General features: G+C 31.7%; 1 long non-coding RNA gene and 1 other non-coding gene across 2 annotated transcripts; both read right to left on the reverse strand.

Annotated features, from left to right (window-relative positions):
* Positions 1 to 1,416: 1,416 nt before the first annotated feature.
* On the reverse strand, positions 1,417 to 1,503 carry LOC112781813 (small nucleolar RNA snoR20a). Its single transcript, XR_003192570.1, has one exon. It is a non-coding gene; the product is annotated as a small nucleolar RNA snoR20a (small nucleolar RNA).
* Positions 1,504 to 5,168: 3,665 nt separating this feature from the next.
* Positions 5,169 to 6,831, reverse strand: LOC114926023 (uncharacterized). Its single transcript, XR_003816130.2, has 3 exons — positions 6,549 to 6,831; positions 5,975 to 6,090; positions 5,169 to 5,463 (listed from the first exon to the last, which is right to left on the reverse strand). It is a non-coding gene; the product is annotated as an uncharacterized lncRNA (long non-coding RNA).
* Positions 6,832 to 18,127: the final 11,296 nt, after the last annotated feature.

The following is an 18,127-nucleotide window of genomic DNA, read 5'->3' on the forward strand; positions in this document are numbered from 1 at the left end:
TCAATAACCCATTGTACTACAAATAATCCATTATCTCCCTAGCAGAATCCTTTCCATAAACAATCTATGCAATTTCTTTACGCTTATCTTTAACAAAGTTCTTTTTCTTACACGACTGAGGGCGTACCCATTAGCTAATATGTAATATCTATCAGGTAGAAACAACATAATCTTTTACTTGGCTTCAATTTGAGGTTCGGCACAATGCATTCAATAATCTTGTTCCAATAGATTTTACTGACCATACCTGTAAAAATGCTCTAACAAATATAATAGCTGCAACACAAAAGAATTTGGCTAAAAATGATTTTTTAATCTAACTTAAGTACAAAAATTAAAGGTCATAAAACTTTAATTAAATCATCATCATCATCGTTATTATTATGATTATTTTGTTAAAAATAATGTAAAACAGTAAAGTACAAAACACAAAATAAAATACTAATGAATCATAAGCCATACCTCAACTAAAGTACTTAAGATAGCGTTTATTTTAAGGTATTGAGACAAAAATTGGAAGACTGGGACTCAGTATCATGTTTGTTGGTTCAGAAACTCGTACTAAAATTTCTGTTTTTATCTCTAAAATTTCAGTATTTCAGTACCTCCAAAAAATGGGGACACAAAGGACTGAAATTTTTAGAAACAAAGATTGAAACAATAAATAACATTTTATACCTAAAATATTCTGATTTCAATTAATTAATTCCAATTTTACCTTTTGTGCAAATTAAACTAGAGCTTTATTTTGTTTTAATTTCTATCTTTCATTTTACACCAAACAGAATACAGAAATTTATTTCAGTCTCTTGTCTCTTAGGTAGCGTTTGTTTTGAGGTATTGAGACAGAGACTGAGACTCAGTATCGTGTTTGTTAGTTCAGAGACTGGTACTAAAATTTCTGTCTCTGTCTCTAAAATTTCAGTATTTTAGTACCTCCAAAAAGTAGGGACACAGGGGACTGAAATTTTTAGAGATGGAGACTGAAACTTTAATAACATTTTATACCTAAAATACTCTCATTTCAATTAATTAATTCCAATTTTACCCTTTGTGTAAATTAAATTAGAGTTTCATTCTTGTTTCAATTCTTGTCTCCCATTTTGCACCAAACAGAATACTGAGATTTATTTCAATTATTGTCTCTTAGTCTCTGTCTCTCAGTCTCAGTCTTTCCGTCTTTGTCTCTCAATCTCAGTCTTTTAATCTCTGTCTCTTCACCAAACACTACCTTAATTGTTTTCATTACCTACTATATTATTAGCCAGGAATAACTATAAGATTATATTTCTCATCACCCACAGCACAAAACCAATAAATCCGTTATTAAAATGTTGTTCAACATAAACCAAAAATCTCAGTTGAAAAGAAGAATATTAGAAATTATAAACCTAAGGTTGTGAATCAATTTTTGTAACCTCAAACCGTCCTAGTTCAAAAAATGTTTCAACACATTAAATGCAATAACATTGCACTTCTGAATTATACAATTGCATCATAGGCTATAGAAATAACAATCCTTAGCTAGCTTAATTCAATGAAAATTAAATTCGCGTCTGCCTTGGACCAATTCGCGTTTGCCTCCCCTGAGGTCGTCTAATTCGCATCTGTCTCTCCTGAGGTCGTTTAATTCGTGTCTGCCTCACCTGGAATAGCATGTTAACTGCGCAGTCAATCCTGCCAGTTCCATTTTGCTGGCGCCTGTCCTGGAATGGAATGCAATTTTATTTTGTGTATACTATTCCTGAAGTGGTCATGCGTATTTTGTTTCAACTTTCTATCTATGCGTATTCTGTGAATTAATATTTTTTAAAACTTATTTAAACAAAAAAGCCAAAAATCTATAATAGTAATAATAATTTTATAGATACTATGATAAATTTAAGTGGTTCAAATCTTTTGTTAATCTATTAAAAATTGTGAGCATGATAGATATATTAAAAGAATAAATTTGAATAGGAAATTTTAAAAATAATTAAAATAAATTCTTTTGATAAACATTAAAAAATAAAAAATAAAAAAGACAGAAGAGATGCAACATGCAAGCAGAGGCATAGCCTCATAGTAACCAAGGGAGACCATGATCCCCTAAATTTTAATTGTTTTATATAAGTTTTAATGTAATCTCTTAAATTTTTTATTCTAATGTTATTTTATTGTCAAATTAATTATTTTTAGCCCCTCCTTATGTGTGACCAAACTCCGCCCTTCGATGCAATATCATTTTTAGACCAAATGATGAGTATATATTCATAAGGTGAATGCTAAGTTGGCAACATTATTAATTTGATAGAAGATACATTGTAGTGTAATGTATGTTGATATTTTCATTTTCCCAAACTACAAGCTATTTGAAGCATATGATATACTTTTAAATTATTTTGTGTGAAACCAATTTTAATTAGTTAAATAATTAACTCACTCGTTTATTTAAATAAGTATCAAAAAAATAAATTCTATCTTATGTACGCACTGAGAGAACACAGAACAGTGATGTTCAAAATTGTTGCATGAATCAACGAAGGGAAAAAATTAGCACTAGAGGTTGTTGACTTTGTTGTCATAATTTGTTTTTCAATATAGCATCGCAAATTGTAGCGATTTAAAAACAACGCAAACACATTTTTGAAGATAAAAAAATTAGGGAAAGTATGAGAAGTCAATGGAATATTTATACAATGTGTACAATGAAAGTTTAGGGAGTATTAGAGATATAATCATTAGTGCTACATTTTTTGATTAGTTGAAGCTTTTGGGATGAGTGGTATCATAATATGGTATTAGAACGCTAGATCCGAAAGGTCAAGAGTTCGATTCTAGATAGTATGGGGGATGTTCATTTTATAACTCAATAGTCCTATTATACACATTGTACAAATAATTCATTGTCTTCCTAGCGGGATCCAAAAAATTACTCCAAAATGTAGCGTTATGAAGCGACACCGTTAAATTACTCCAAAATGTAGCGTTATGAAGCGACACCGTTTTTTTAAGGGGAAAAAAATAACATGTTGCTTTCAAATAAAATTTGTGGCAATTATTCCGAATTTCCGACAATTGCAAAGTCATCTCCACAAAGATTTTTGCCACACCAACCATTGATGAGGTTTCAAAATTGCTAAATAAAATTTCTATCTAACATCAATAATGTTACGTAAAGATAAAAAATAATTATTAGATCAATTATTAATATAAATATATATATTAAAAATAAAGTCACCAAAAAAAAATCACCAAAAACATATATATTAAAAATAAATTAAATAATATATAAATATGTATAATAATTAATTTTTATGTATATATAATATTTTTTATTTGACAAATTTTTATAGCACGTCACACTTATTTAGGGATAGTAACATGCACCTTATCCACACACTTTATCCACAGGTATCCAATCCAATTTAATCTAGTTGCAGGTAAGATATGGTGCAGGTTGAGTTTCAATTCTATTTGACCAACTTATATCTTATATATGTATATATTATATACTTATATAAAAATATATTTTAAATAGATGTTAAATAAAAAACTTCTCACTAAATGTAAAAGATTCTTAATTATTAAGAAAAGGTCATTAATTAATAATTTAATATTTTTTTTTACATAAAAATCAATTCTATTTTAAATTATTATCAAGTTATATATATAATAATGTTGCAACTTTTTGGTAACCCACTAATAGGATCGAGTACTCACAGGTTAATAATAGATAAAGTTAGGATTGAAATATTCTCAACCCATGAATAAGTTAGAGTTAAGTTTATATAAAAGGAAACTACTCAAATGAAGATGGCAAAAATATCTTTTCATGAAGATGCTTTGTTAAAAAATGTAACTTATTTATTTAGCCATACTTTAAACAAAGACAACACTTTTAGAACATATCAAAATCTAACCATGCAATCCATCATCCAAAGATTAAAAGAAAATATTTTCATATGAAGACAATTATAAAATTTTCATGGTAGTATCCACCTATATAAAAATCTCAATTCACAAATAAAGTTAGAATTAAATCTAAATCATATCCTACTCTACTTATTGGCACCGCTACATGGGAGTGGATCATCTCTAATAGAAAAAAAAATTGGATGGTGTCCAATGTTTAATCTCATCCTTCATTATTGCTCTTTCTCTTTTATATTTATTTGTTGTCTCACTTATAAAATTAAAGGTAAAAAATCACACTTTATTCTCTCAAGTATTAAAAAAAATAGAGAGGATTCATTTTTCTGCTACACCTACTCCTTAGATTATGTGTTACCCTAAAGTCTATTTTGTTCTTGGCGCCAAATATGCATGAGAATTGAGAAAGCGCCATGGGCTAGAAATAGAATATAGTTTTGCGTGTTAAGTTAGTGCCAAAAAGTTCAGCATTAATACTTCATAATAATTAATAAACATTACCCACCATGAATAGGTAAACAAGTGCCACATCATCAAATTAAATAAACCATGGATCATTGCGTAAAATGGGCAAGAAGTTAGTTAATGCATGTTCAAACGTTACCCTATATATACAAAGAATTATTTTGAAAGTCCATTATTATTTCTTGGTTATTTAGGTGGGGAAAGAGATTGACAGTGATGAATTAATTGTTTGTTCCTTAACAACTCATATGTTTTAATTTTCACTTTTGAAAACTGTATGTTTGACATTTGAAACACAAGAAAAAGCGAAAACAATGTGGGTTTTTCTGAATTCCAATTAACCAACCACGCTTCTTGGTTCTTTTTTTTTCCAAAAGGTGGCAATGAAGTTGAAAGAAATCGTTCTACCTATTCTCTAATTAGGTATAAATATAAGTCTTTGGTATATAAAATATTGGTTTTTCTATTTTGGTTTTTTTAAAGTTTTTTTCTTTTACTGAGTTTTAATCTAGTAAAATTTAAAAGATTTTGATTTCATTCTGTAATAAATTTAAAGTTTTTAAAAAGGAAAAGTATGAGGAGACAATGTATATTTTATACAATATGCAAGGTTGCGAGAACCGGACCGGTCAATAAACCGGTGAGGTCACTGGTTCAATGGTTCACTGGTTCGACCGGGGTTCAACCGGGGTTCAACCGGTTTAATTAAATATTAAATAAAATTATTAAAAAACTTAAAAATAATTTTAAATATATAAATTCAATAATTTCTAACTTAACAAAATTTAAAATTTCACGTAATAAATTATTCATTACTTAATATTAGAGGTTCACAAACAACTTCAAACATCAAAGTTTAGGTCCATGTGGATGATCAAAGTTTGACACTTTGACTTGTGACTGATGAGCCATTATGAATGCTTTCATTATCTTTATGGGGTGGCATGGATTTTTTAGAGGGTAGACAAGATGGGATGGCTTTTCTTTACTTGAAAAGAAAAATGACATGTGAATTATGAAAGAAATGGACCACATCTTCAAACCATTTTGGAGGGGACTTCTCTGCTTACTTGATCTCGTGGAAGGCTGCATGCAAATGCCATTTGCTTCAATATATAACACATGCTTTACATTTCTCCAATAAAGTTTATTTCGAATGAGTTCTACAAAAGCTTACCCCAGCCACTACCCTAGTAAGTTGTAGTTTATCTAAACACACACAAAGCTGATCTTAGAGATGTAAAATATATGTTGAAATTTTCAAATGTAATGATTATTATTGAGTATTTTCTATTTACAATTCTTAACTAATACCTTGGCAAAATCTTTACTAAAATACTTTCACAAGTAATAAGGTACTGTGTTTTGATTCTTAAACTGAACAAACTTGTAGCTTTGAAAAGCTTTATTTTTCAATGTAATGAAAAGAGTTCAAGTAATCATGTGAACCCTATGCCTTTGCCTATGGGACTATTCTATAGTTGTCTAACAACATATTTTGGTAAATGATCAGCATGTTCATGGAAGATATAGTTTAGCAATCAGAATCAACACAAGAGAAGAGTAGGACATCCATTCAAAGTATATATACACATACTTTTTCATTCAAAAATTCTTGGAGCCTTCGCTGGACGATTTGTATATCCTGTAAGCAGCAATGCACATTGTGAAGTTACCAATAACGGTCAGCGCCGCTTGAAGAGCCACCAATACCTGCAACTCATTACAGAACCCCTCATTCATTTTGTATGTTCAACCTATTTCAATAAATTCGAGAGCACAAGTGCACAACTCATTAATCCTAAAATTATCAATAATTATAATATAATTGTGAATCATACAGAATTAGCATTTATATGATATTTATAGCATCAAATAACCCAATTCACTGATGAACAAATAACCTCAGCAAATAAATCAAAAACATTCAAAGAAAATCAAACTCATGAAGCAGCAAACAAAAATCAGAAGCAGCAAACAAAAATCATGAAGCAATCAAAACCCAATTCACTGATGAACAAATAACCTCAGAAATTAAATAAAAAAAATCAAAGAAAATCAAATTCATGAAGCAGCAAACAAAAATCAGAAGCAGTAAACAAAAATCATGAAGCAATCAAAAACAAATTCACTAATGAAGGCAAAATCGCAAACAAAATCAAACACAGAACCTCAGAAGGCGACGCTCGGCGAGGACGACAGAGGAGGCGGGCTCGGCGAGAAGCAGGACGCGGTGGTGGTTGCGGTGGTCAACATCGTTGCTGCTGTGGATGGCTGGCTGCGGGATGCGGTGGCGATGGCGATGGCGGTGGGCTTCACTGATGGCTGTGGGTGGCTGGGTGCTGGTGATTTCGAGCTTGGGTGATTTCGAGCTTGGCTGGGTGCTGGTGATTTCGAGCTCTGGAGAGTGGAAAGTGGAAACTGATTGCTATTAGGGCTTCCTTCCATTTACGCGTTTTCTCTTTTTTTTTTTTTTTTTTTTTAAAGCCAAAACGACGTCGTTTAGCATATTAGTTTTCAAACTAAAAACCGCTAAAAAACCGAATGGTTCTTCCGGTTCACCGGTTAACCGCCGGTTCAACCGGTTTTTCAACCGGTTTTTTGCCAGTCGGTTTTTTACGTTACCCGGACCGACTAGGTGATCGGTTTCCGGTTTTTCCGGTTGAACCGGCCGGTCCGGTCCGGTTTTCAGAACCATGACAATATGTATAATGAAGTTAATTTGAAATTAAAACTAAATTATAGACAACTAATTAATTTTAAATAGTTTTCAATTTAAAATTTAAATCAAATATTAAGATTACCGTCGGTTTTGGAAACAAATAAACAACCTCCCTCTCTCACATTTTTCTATCAATACGGTTTGTGAGTGTTCTGTGTCTTTCTCATCGAGTCTCGCCGGTACACTAACGCCACAGTCACCAGCCGCCATCGGAAATCGCGCCGACACTGTTCCGACTGGCGCCGTTGCCGCACAGGCCACCGCTAGGGAGGACGCGCATATTGTGTGGGTGGAACTAATGGCACCGCAGTAACCCGGACGTCTAGCGCCTCCGTCGCAGCCGGTGTGTGCCTTCTTCCCGACACCATCCTCACCTCCTCCGATGCGCCTTCGCTTTCTCCCATTCCTTCAAGTCTCTTCTCACCGATGATACTACCATACTCTTCTTTTTCGAATCCAAGCATGGTTAGCTTCTTTCATGATTTGAGCCATTCACAACAGTGCCGCTTTTGTCATGACTAGTCCTTCAAAATTATGTTTCACCACAATAATAGTTTCTTCTGTTTATTATTCTTCTTCTTCTATTTTAATGGTCAATTTAAGATGGTCATTTTAGTAGGTATACGGATGGTTATTTTATTTTTATGTAAATGATTATTTTGATTGGATTGAGTTTAGTTATATATAATTAAAATATTTAGATGTTCAATTCATTAGGTATGCGGATGATTATTTTTATCCTTAAGTGGATGGTTATTTTTATTAAAGGTGAGTGGCGTGTGGCAAGCCAAGTAGCGACGGTGAAATGGGATGATTATTGATGAAGGTGGGGTGGCCGCCGGTTGAAAAAGAAGAGAGTATTGAAGGATTTCAAATGGTTATTTTTTTTTAAATAACTAACTGAATTTTTTAAAAATTTAAAATTTGAAATTGGAAAATTTAAAATTTGAATTTTGATGTAAAACAACTGAATAAGAGTTTTTAAATTTATTATTTTGTGAGTAATTTTTATTTTTAACTTATATTAAATTAAATAAATAGTCCATTGTATACATTATACAAATATCTCATTGACTGTCTACCAAGGCTCTTTTCAAAATCAGTGAATCACACATGAATCAATTTGTTCTCTAAAATTCAACGCGTCAATTTGTGAATTTATTTCTTCTAATTAATAATACTTCAGAAATAATAAAATCTAGAGTAACGTATACACCTGGCATTACAGTTACTGTTGGATATAATGTGAGCGTTAGAATTATTTCTAGTTAAGGCTTAACAATTTATTGTAATAAGTACGTTCTTTTTTCCTGTGGAAGAAGTTCATTATTGTGCACCTCAGATTAGACAGGTAGATTGTTGAAAATTCTACGGTGGCTAATTGATTTTTTATGTTTGCCCTAACATTCAAAAACTTTTTTTTTTTTAATTTTATTAACTTCCTCACTAAAAGAATTTGATATTTTGATTATGTTTTTGTTTACTTAAATTATTGTTAGTTTAAAATCAACTTCGGTTAGTTGATCGTAATGTTCACTAATTCGTTTAATTAAATATTAAAAATTTAAATTTTGTCTTGTATATACAACAATTTATTAATGATTCGAATTAAAGGATACAATGAGAAGCTAAAAAAAAATTATTGTTAGTTTATTAGATTTTTTTTTCTTTTTTACCAACTTTGGGCTTCTTTTAATTTCATGATTTTTTCCTAACAAATATAATTCCATATTTCCATTGCTATATGGGTTTGTTGGGGGGAAACATATGAAATTCGCTGTGTCATTCATTGGATGACCGATGATGCATTGGTTGGGTCCTCAAAATTTATTGCCATAAGATTTAAATTAAGACACACATATATATATAGTCTAATCTTATATATAGATTCTAAATTAAGAGTATCTTTAGGTTTAGGTAGCTAACCCGTTTTTGTCAACAGAGCAATATTTTTTCAAAAACGTGTGTTAAATATCAAATTAGGCTTTAATGTTTAGTACTTTAGTTCATCCTATTTAATATTTATATTATTTCTACGTTTTATTTTCGTTCTGTTGGTCAAAATTGTTGTGACTAGGAAAGGATAAGAATGGATGTCCATTTAATGGGCAACCCATTTTCTACGTTGAAGAGAACAAGTTCTTAGGATGAAAGAAATAAATGTAGTTTGAAAAGTAAACTTCTCTTTGCCTATAAAAGCATGATCTGAGGCAAGAGAATATACACAACAATAATAAAATCAAATACTCTCTCTTTATGTTACAATCAAATACTCTTCTCTTTATATTTCTACTACAGTTCTTTCTCTTCTTTTATTTTATAAGTATTTTAAATTCTATTTTCTATTACTCTTTACATATAATATTAATAGCAATATTAATCATCTTTATTATATTGAGATTGTATCAATAAACAAATGCGATTCTCTCTCTCTTTATTTTTAATACTCCTTTCTATCTTTGTATATATATACACATTACAACATATAATATTATTATATATATATATATAAATTATTATTGGGCTAATTATTTTAATACTATAGTCTTCTATTTATACATCTCTATTATATATATATTTTATTTCACAACACGTTATCAGCACGAGACTCTGATCAAATTTTTAGGAAGACTCAGGTAACAAATTTTCATTATGTCGAAGCTCTCTCATCTTGAATTCAATGCTCTTGATATATCTGGAAACAATTATTTATCATGGATATTAGATGCTGAAATCCATCTTGATTCAATGGATCTTGGAGATACCATTAAGGCTAAAAATAATGCATCCCAGAAGGATAAAGCTAAAGCCATGATTTTTCTCCGTCATCATCTTGACGAAGGATTGAAAAATGAATATCTTACATTAAAAGATCCTGCAGATCTTTGGAAAGACCTTGAAGAAAGGTATAATCATCAGAAAACGGTGATACTTCCTCAGGCCCGATATGAATGGACGCATTTGCGTTTACAAGATTTTAAATCTATAATTCTGCAATGTTTCGGATCACCTCACGAATGAAATTGTGTGGGGAAAAAATAACTGATCATGATATGTTGGAGAAAACTTTCTCAACCTTCCATGCCTCGAATGTGCTCCTGCAGCAGCAGTATCGAGAGAAAGGGTTTAAAAAATATTCTGAGTTAATTTCTTGCCTTCTTGTTGCTGAACGCAACAATGAGTTGTTATTAAAAAATCATGAAGCGCGCCCAGCTGGCGCCGCCCCATTTCCTGAAGTAAATGCGGCAAGTCATTACCCCAGAAGAGGTAAATGGCAAGCTTTTAATAACAAGAAAAATTATGGAAGGAAAAAGAATTATGTTCAAAAGAGAGGATCTCACCAGAAGTGGGACAAAGAAAAGAATATCGGGCAGAATAAATCAACCGAGGAAAAGTGTTTCCGCTGTGGTGGAAAGGGCCATTGGTCACGTACCTGTCGTACCCCAAGGCACCTAGTCGATCTTTACCAGGCATCTTTGAAAAAGAACGACAAAGGAAAGGAAACAAATTTTGTTTCAAATGATGCTGAGAACTCCACCACTTATTATGATGTATCTGATTTCTTTGAGGACCCTGAAGGAAATATTGGCCATTTGATCAATGATGGAATAGTTTAATATGTGAAATTGTGAAGTATCTATGTAAATAAATAATGTAAAAAAAAATTTATTGTTAAAGTTTTATTTTCTATGTATTTAAGTTTCAAATGTGATGTACATAAATAATGAAATATTGATATTTATGAATTTTGAAATTATTAATTGTGTCAAATTTTAAAATAAAATTTTGGTATATGACATTATTTTATGTACAGTGTTTCTTAGAAAATAATTCTGATCAAGTATTCAATTTAACTGTGCATACTACTCATTTTATTATTATTTGTTTTTGAAGAGAATGGCAAGGATATGTAATGAAGATGTATGCCTTGCGGATAGTGCAAGTTCGCACACTATTCTCAAAAGTGATATATATTTTACCCATCTTGTACCAAAAGAGGAATATGTTAACACTATTATTGACTCAGGCAATGTGATAGAAGGCTCCGGAAGAGCTATAATTTTGTTTCCTGGAGGAACAAAATTTATAATAAATAATGCACTATTATCTACCAAGTCTCTGAGAAACTTGTTGAGTTTCAAAGATATTCGCCGAAATGGATATCATGTTGAGGCGATGAATGAGGGAAATCATGAGTATTTATGTATAACAACTCATGATTCAAATAAGAAAGTTATATTAGAAAAATTACCCTCACTTTCATCTGGGTTGTATTATACCAAGATTAGTACAATTGAATCACATGCCACTGTAAACCAGAAGTTTACTAGCTCAAATGAGTTCATAACTTGGCACGACCGATTGGGTCATCCGGGAACAACCATGATGAGGAGAATCATTGAAAACTCTCATGGACATTCACTAAAGAACCAGAAGATTCTTAAAACTAGTGAATTTTGTTGTGCTGCATGTTCTCAAGGGAAGTTAATTTTAAGGCCATCACCAGTAAAGATTGGATTTGAGTCTCCTGAATTCCTAGAAAGGATTCAAGGTGATATATGTGGACCTATTCATCCACCATGTGGATCTTTTAGATATTTTATGGTCCTGATAGACGCATCTTCGAGATGGTCACATGTGTGCTTATTATCTTCTCGCAACCTGGCGTTTGCGAGATTACTGGCTCAAATTATTCGATTAAAAGCACAATTTCCAGAAAACCCAATTAAAGCAATTCGTCTTGATAATGCTGGTGAATTTACTTCCCAAGCTTTTGATGCTTATTGTATGGCTAATGGAATAAGTGTTGAACATCCAGTAGCTTATGTTCACACACAAAATGGGTTAGCAAAATCACTTATTAAGCGTCTCCAATTAATTGCTAGACCCTTGCTTATGAGAACAAATCTCCCAACCTCGGTTTGGGGGCATGCAGTTTTACATGCTGCAGCACTTATTCGTTTGAGGCCAACGAGTTACCATCAGTTCTCTCCTATGCAATTAGCTTTTGGCCAGCAGCCAAATGTTTCCCATTTAAGAATATTTGGGTGTGCGATATATGTTCCCATTGCGCCACCTAATCGCACCAAAATGGGACCCCAAAGAAAATTGGGGATATATGTTGGATATGACTCTCCCTCTATAGTGAGGTATCTTGAGATACAAACTGGTGATGTGTTTAAAGCCCGGTTTGCGGATTGTCATTTTGATGAATCAAAATTTCCAACATTAGGGGGAGAGAATAAGTTTCCTGAAAAGGAACTTAATTGGAATGCATCATCATTGATGCATTTAGATCCTCGATCAGGGCAATGTGAACTGGAAGTTCAAAAGATTATACATTTGCAAAGAATAGCAAATGAATTGCCTGATGCATTTTCCGATACAAAGAGGATAACCAAGTCGTATATACCAGCGAAAAATGCCCCAATTCGAATTGATGTCCCAGTAGGACAAGTAGCCACCGAAGCAAATTCACGCCAGAAGCGTGGCAGGGCGGAAAATGCCCCAATTCGAATTGATGTCCCAGTTGGACAAACTGCCACTGAAGCAAATACACGCCAGAAGCGTGGCAGGCCTGTCGGTTCCAAAGATAAAAATCCTCGAAAGAGAAAAGAGGTAAATACGATTCCTGTTGAAAAAGACATAGTAAAGACACCTGCAGTTGTCCAAAATTCTGATATAACGCCAGAAGACGTTCAGGTACCTGAAAATTGTGAAAATGACGAGATCTCGATAAATTATGTCTTTACAGGAGAGAAATTGGACCGAAATAAGACAATTGTCAATGAAATATTTGCATATAATGTGGCATTAGATATCATGCATGAAAGTAAGGATCTTGAGCCAAGATCAGTCGAAGAATGTCGACAAAGAAATGATTGGCCAAAATGGGAAGCAGCCATGAAGGCTGAATTAGACTCACTTGCAAAACGTGAAGTCTTTGGACCTGTAGTCCGTACACCAGAAGATGTAAAACCTGTTGGATACAAATGGGTATTTGTGAGAAAACGAAATGAGAAAAATGAAGTTGTGCGCTACAAAGCCCGACTTGTGGCACAAGGTTTTTCACAAAGGCCCGGTATAGATTATGAAGAAACGTATTCCCCCGTAGTGGATGCGATAACCTTGCGTTATTTGGTCAGCCTATCTGCATATCATAAACTGCATATGCATTTAATGGATGTGGTAACAGCTTATTTATACGGCTCATTAGATCGTGATATCTATATGAAAGTCCCTGAAGGACTAAAGATATCTAAACCATCCAATGAATATTCGCAAGGGTTATACTCAGTCAAATTGCAAAGATCTTTATATGGTCTAAAGCAATCTGGACGAATGTGGTATAATCGTCTTACTGAGTATCTGGCCAAAAACGGATTCAAGAATGATGATATCTGCCCGTGTGTTTTCATAAAGAAATCTGCATCCGGATTCATTATAATTGCTGTGTACGTTGATGATTTAAATATCATTGGGACTCCTGAAGAGATTCCAACAATTATAAAAACTCTAAAAGAAGAGTTTGAGATGAAAGATCTTGGAAAGACTAAGTTTTGTCTCGGCCTGCAGATCGAGCATATAAAAAGTGGGATCTTTATTCATCAAACAACATATACAGAAAAGATCTTGAAAAGATTTTACATGGATAAGTCACATCCATTAAGTACCCCAATGATTGTAAGATCTTTAGATGTGAAAAAGGATCAATTCCGTCCTAAAGAAGAAAATGAAGATATCCTTGGTCCTGAAGTACCATATCTTAGTGCCATTGGAGCGCTAATGTATCTTGCTAATAATACGCGACCTGACATATCATTTGCTGTGAATTTACTAGCAAGATATAGTTCCTCTCCAACCAGAAGACATTGGAGTGGAATCAAACAAATCTTTCGATATCTTCATGGGACGGTTGATATGGGTTTGTTTTATTCCTATGGATCCAAGTCACAATTAGTTGGCTATGCAGATGCTGGATACTTGTCTGATCCACATAAAGGGAGATCTCAAACAGGATACCTGTTCACATATGGTGGTACAGCTATATCTTGGAGGTCCACGAAACAGACGATTGCTGCAACATCCTCTAATCATGCTGAAATACTGGCGATTCATGAAGCTAGTCGCGAGTGTTTTTGGCTGAGGAGTCTGATTCAATATATTCTATCATCATGTGGACTGATTGATCATAAGATAGCTCCAACTGTCCTGTTTGAAGATAATACAGCATGCATTACTCAACTTAAGGGTGGATACATCAAAGGTGATAGAACAAAGCATATTTCTCCCAAATTCTTCTTCACTCATGACCTTCAAAATCAAGGGACAATTGATGTCCAACAGATCCGTTCAAGTGACAATCTGGCAGATTTATTTACAAAGTCACTCCCAAAATCCTCCTTTGAAAGATTGGTACATAAGATTGGGATGCGCCGATTTCGAGACATTAAATGATGTCAGCAAGAGGGGGAGACTGTACTCTTTTTCCCTTGGTCAAGTTTTTTTTTCCCATTGGGTTTTTCTTGACAAGGTTTTTAATGAGGCAGTTCTCATCACAAAGGATTTTGTACTCTTTTTCCTTCACTAAAGTTTTTTTCCCATTGGGTTTTTCTTTAGTAAGGTTTTAACGAGGCATAATCCTAAATGGACATCCAAGGGGGAGTGTTGTGACTAGGAAAGGATAAGAATGGATGTCCATTTAATGGGCAACCCATTTTCTACGTTGAAGAGAACAAGTTCTTAGGATGAAAGAAATAAATGTAGTTTGAAAAGTAAACTTCTCTTTGCCTATAAAAGCATGATCTGAGGCAAGAGAATATACACAACAATAATAAAATCAAATACTCTCTCTTTATGTTACAATCAAATACTCTTCTCTTTATATTTCTACTACAGTTCTTTCTCTTCTTTTATTTTATAAGTATTTTAAATTCTATTTTCTATTACTCTTTACATATAATATTAATAGCAATATTAATCATCTTTATTATATTGAGATTGTATCAATAAACAAATGCGATTCTCTCTCTCTTTATTTTTAATACTCCTTTCTATCTTTGTATATATATACACATTACAACATATAATATTATTATATATATATAAATTATTATTAGGCTAATTATTTTAATACTAGAGTCTTCTATTTATACATCTCTATTATATATATCTTTTATTTCACAACAAAAATTCAATTTTTCTTTAATTTCCAATTATATCTTTCCATTTTCAATCACTTCTTGATTAGTATTACAATATTATTAAAATAAAAATAAATTAAATTTTTATAATTTATTTTAGTTTATCATTAAATAAAATATAAAAATACTTATTTTTGTTTTTCTGTTTTTAATATCTTATTCTCAATATTATTCTATTTTATTCTATTCTCAAAACCAAACACAGTCTAATATAACATTTCTTACATGACCATTACCATCATTTCTAATGACAACATCAATAATAATTAGAGGTGTTAAAACGAATCGAATTTACTGGGTTAAGCAACCAAATTCATCAAAAAGATGAATCAACTAAAATTTAGAACTTGTCAAGTTCATACGGCCAAATCACATATTTTAGCGGGATGGGACGAACTAGACTAAGGTTTTTTTTTTTTAAAACTAATTGAATTAATTTTTAAAATGAATTATTGAGAAAAAAAAGACGATGATAATAAAAAAAATAAACACAAAGAAAGGAAGATGAGAAAAGGGATAAAAGGAAAAAGAAAAAATTAATTTTAATAAAAAATTATAAATAAGACAAAAATAAAATGTTAAAGACAAAAATAAAATAGATTAAACATTAAGGACTAATTTTTTCCTTGTTAATGTATAATCAAGATTAATAAATTAAAGAGCATAAAATATAAAAATTTTCTGTTAATTTCTCAATAAGTTTTAATTTATGTATTGTGTAATATAAATACAAATTATATTACATACATAAAAAATTAATAAAAAAAATCCTACCTTAAGCTAAAAGTTATTCCAACGCCTGCTAGCTAGTCAAGAATATTTGGTATAATCGAAATAGGTTAATAATTTAACAAGTCACTTCACTATTTTATTATCAAACCTTTTCAATTTCAATTTGGTATTTGTTATTCCAATTAACAAGCCATTAGCCATCGCTGATCAATGTAAGTAACACTAGAGAAATTTATACTGTGCCTATAATTTTTGTGTCTAAATTATCTAAATATAAGTCTCCATAGATAGAATTCATTATTTTTTATAAAAGTTAAAACATATGCATTTTGTAGGCTCCATAAAACATACCAAATAATTATTACTAATTTTTTTTTATTAAAAAAAGAATAATTGAAAATGCAGTGTCATAAAAATTGACGTTTTTTCTTTTTCATGTGAGTGAGAGGAGTGTATCTCACAATGATGTGAGAAGAGATGAATTTTACGCTGGTATGATTTAAACAATTCGGACCCTCGATTTGTTTCATTTTTTAAACTAACAATCAGAAATCGGACCATCCGATTTTTGATTTTGAAAAATAAAAAAAAAATTTAATGTTAAAATCGGATCGTCCGATTTTTATTTTAAAAAATAAAAAAAATACAAAATACAAAACGGTCCCTCCGATTTGTAATATATATTTTTTTTCAAATAAATTGGACCCTCCGATTTGTAGTTTATTTTTTTTTTCAAACAAATCGGACCGTCCGATTTAAATAAAACACCATATAAAAAAAAAAACACCAAATCTTACAATAACAATGTATTACACATATATTTAAATAATATAAAAAAAAATAGCCAAAATTTGAAGTTAGACAATAAACATTTATCTCTCTTTTCTTTTTCCTCATAACTTCAGGCGTGAGTTTGTTAGAATAAATTAATTTTCATATCCCAGATCATTCATATTGAATCACCAAAAATATATATATCATAATGCGGAAGCGTACCTGAATTCATAAACATAAATCATACGATTGGAAGAGTTTGGATCTTGTGATTCTTTCGATCTTCCTCAACCAAAGCCTTCTGTATTCCTAGGAAGTTGAACTGCAACTCTTTTGATGGGGAAAGAGTAACAAAGGCGGCTTTGGTATATTGGGGACCGAAACCCTGAAGGTCTATTTATATTTGAGCATGGCACCCATTAAACCCTTAAGCCCAAAAATAGTATCTAAAGCCCAAAAGATAATATCCGGTTTTATTCTCATTTAATTCCAAATCAAAAGTAATAATGACTTATTCAATTTAGCATTTATAACAATAAATGAGATCACCATTATATAAGTCATTTAATTTGAAATAGCATAATTTGTGATTATAATTAATATATGTATTGCCCACAAATAAGTTATGAAATCAAATAATTTCCTAACAATCTCCCACTTGGGCTATACATATATTATTTCTTGACATAATCACATCTTTATAAACTTTATGCGCGCATCTGAATGCTATTTCTCTCATTACTTTAACAATCTGGTCCGTCTCATATATTAGATATGGAACTACCGCAGCTTTTATCACATTAAATGCCGTGACTAAACCACGCCAATCACCATCCTAATATACTTAACGACATAGATCAAATTTGGATGAGTAATATGGAAATTACATGCCAAGTGATCTCATGCATATCTATTTCCAGCTGGTCCAACTTTATTGAGATCAAATACAATACAAATATTGCAAAATGAACATTTCACATAACATGAAATAAACCATCAACTTAATTCTGCAGAAAAATAATTCAATATCTGTCATAGGACATATAGCATAAAATAAACTCCCACTAAACCAAGGCATCACAAATATTGATACCCATCTGAGCAGTATGCTCATGAAAGACTTTAGGGATCAATCCCTTGGTTCATGGGTCTGCTAGCATATACTTTGTTCCTATATGTCCTATGAAAATCTGTTTTTCTTAACCTTTCTCCTTGACAACTAAGAGCTTGATGTCTATATGCTTCGATTTTGTCAAACTCTTATTGTTATTGGAGTATAGCACTGCTGACTTATTGTCACAAAATATCCTTAATGGCC

Source organism: Arachis hypogaea, chromosome 19 (assembly GCF_003086295.3).
Source record: "Arachis hypogaea cultivar Tifrunner chromosome 19, arahy.Tifrunner.gnm2.J5K5, whole genome shotgun sequence".
Classification (NCBI taxonomy): Eukaryota; Viridiplantae; Streptophyta; class Magnoliopsida; order Fabales; family Fabaceae; genus Arachis; species Arachis hypogaea.